This window comes from Elephantulus edwardii, unplaced genomic scaffold, assembly GCF_000299155.1.
Source record: "Elephantulus edwardii isolate Elephantulus edwardi_28Jun2011 unplaced genomic scaffold, EleEdw1.0 scaffold00124, whole genome shotgun sequence".
In the NCBI taxonomy this organism is placed as follows: Eukaryota; Metazoa; Chordata; class Mammalia; order Macroscelidea; family Macroscelididae; genus Elephantulus; species Elephantulus edwardii.
The window spans coordinates 10093670-10096591 of record NW_006399874.1 but is presented as its reverse complement, the minus strand read 5'-3'; positions in this window follow the sequence as shown (position 1 = coordinate 10096591).

Sequence of the window (2922 nt, the reverse complement as noted above, 5' to 3'; positions counted from 1 at the left end):
ACATACAGAAGGGTGGAGCTGACTGTCAACAAATAAATACATATTGGTTTATCATTTTGAGTCTTGGAGCTACTATTCCCAACATACTTTCCATGTTAATCTTCCATTTGCAATTAGTAAAATAATTTCATGCTTTTGCCTAGTAAAAGTAAATACTTTTTTATAGTCATATTCCACCAATAAAAAATGGTGTGGAGTGATACAAGAACCCATAAGTCACTATATCCAATTTCTATGTAATATTAATTTCATTTATAGTTCAGGTAAGTCATCCCTCCTCTTTAGAAAACTAAAGAGTTAAAGTGTCAAATGCTGCCAATATTTTTAAACATAAAAAATTAAATCACAAATAAGATGGTTAATATGTGCATATGGTTATATGCATAGATATAAATCATATTAATACTGCAAACACATAAATATCATGCAATAAAAAATACACATAAGTATTCATTTCTACAAATGCCACTCCTAGTTATAATTGCTTTTAATCTTAATCTCTATTTCTCTCTCACTCTGTGTGTGTGTGTGTGTGAGAGAGAGAGAGAGAGAACAATAGATTGACAGAGTTAAATATTAGTAGGCATAAAAGACAGGAAAGAAAAAAAAAAAGACTGACACTAGAAAATATGTTTTTATATGCTGTCAAGTCACCTGCAACTCATAGCAACCCTATGTCAGACAGCCCTAAATCCCATTCTATCCTGTGTCAATTTCACTGTCTCTAACACGCATACCCCCATTACCCCAGTCACTGAATCAATCCATTTCAGCCAGGGTCTTCCTTTCCTGTGCTGTCCCTCAACCCATCCAAGCATAACATCCCTCTTTAAGGACTGATCCCTCCTTGCAACATGTTCAAAATAGGTCAGACAAAATTTCAGAAACCTTGCCTCCAAGAAGCAACCTGGTTTCATCCTTTCTGGGATAAGCCTGTTTGTTCTCCAAGCAGTCCATGGTATATTCAACACTCGCCTTCAGCACTACAGCTCAAAGACATCAATTCTCCTTCTCTCATACCTAGTCATTGTCCAGCTCTCTGATGCATAGTAAGTGATTACAAAGACCATGACCTGTATTGGGTACACCTTAGTCTCCAGACTGACATTACTACTCTTCAGTACTTTAAGGAGGTCTCTGACAGGAGACTTTCCAATGCAATTCCTGTTTTAATTTCCTGCCTTCTGTGCCACAAGTGTTGATTGTGGAGCCAAACAAACTAAAGCTGTTAACAATCTCAATCTCTTCACCATCTATCATGATGCTGCCAATCGGCCCAGTGGTGAGAGTCTTAATTTTCTCGATATTGAGCTTCAATCCATATTGAAGGCTGCATGAAAGCATAAATAACTAATTACTGAAAAAGAGATACTTGCTAATTAGTGGCTTTAGTGGCTTCTTACATATACCTGTAATAAACACATCTGTAACATACACACACACACACACAAGAACTGGATAAGAATTTCTCACACACACACACACACACACACATACACACTCTTGAGAACTGGACAAGAATTTGAGCCCAAATCAGATAATGGACATTAGTAGATACATAAGTTATTTCTCATATCACTTTGAAAGTATACAATTTCCCATTTCATTATTTTTATAATAATCAGTGTTTTCTTATCTAGGAAAAACATGCATATTCTTAAAATTAAAAGAAAAAGAAGTCTACCAAAAAAAGGGAATGTTCCCTGTACTTCAAAAAACTAAAAAAAAAAAAATATTTTTCAAAATTAAGCTTATTATACACTTTGAAAAACTGATCATTTTAAAATAAATTTTAAAAAACAAACCTGAACAGACCAATCCATTTTGTTGGCCATTTCAGAGGATAAAGGATTTTAATAAAGGCTCCATTATTTTAGTAACATTTGCAATTTAACTTCTGAGATAATGTAAAATTAGGGTCACACAATTTGACTGATGGAAGGAGAGATGGGTAAAGTAAATGAGAAAAATCCAGCGAGGGTCTAGAAAGACAGGGCAGTGGTGGACATAGTTTAATGTTGATTAATTTTATAAAATACAATGAATCAAAATTATTGTATGAAACACAATGTGAAAGAAGGGTAGTGTGAAACACGATATATATGAGCTTTATAAACAAACCAGTATAAAAAAATAGTTTTTAAAAAACCATACCCATGGAAAAAGTATATATATTAATAGCAAAAGTATCCTCCATACATTTACTATTTTTCTTCTGAACATTTTCAAACAGGCTCACTTGGGAAATTCCCTTTGATCTAAAACTCAACTAATATATGAAAGCTTCAGTTTGGAAGAACAAAAATAATTTTCTTACATCTTAGTGATTAATAGATTATATACATTGAAACACAGCTTTAATTTTCCTTAAAAATGCAGGACAAACTGTTTTTACTGGGACATAGACATATCTGTTCAATATTTTTACCTATACTGCTTCCTGTAGATATACTCAGAGCCATGTATCTTTCTAGTGTTTCTTCAGTTATAGTCTTTTCATCATAAAATAGGAATTAAAATTGTTCCAACTCAGAAATGCTTCTTGTAATTCAATTGGTAGTAATATTGTTGTCACTTAAGAATAGTCTACAGTAGTAATTTAACAGAGCAAAGTAACTACCTAAAACTAAGTTACCAAGGGAAAAAAGAATTACACATTGTTTATTTTATTGAATATAGCAATATTTGTTAACTTAATTGAATCTGTTATTCCTCAATACTTGATTCACATTATTTGAGGGGAGAAAGAAAAAGGTGGGAATAATAAAGCTAAACTTTAGTTCAGTTTTATTAATAATCATTTTAACATTAGCCAAACCTCTAAAATTCAAAAGAAACTAATGTTTGAATTTTAGGGTAAAATAACTAATTTATATAAAATTGATTTCTTACAAGCAAGGTAGAGTATCTTATCAATATTAA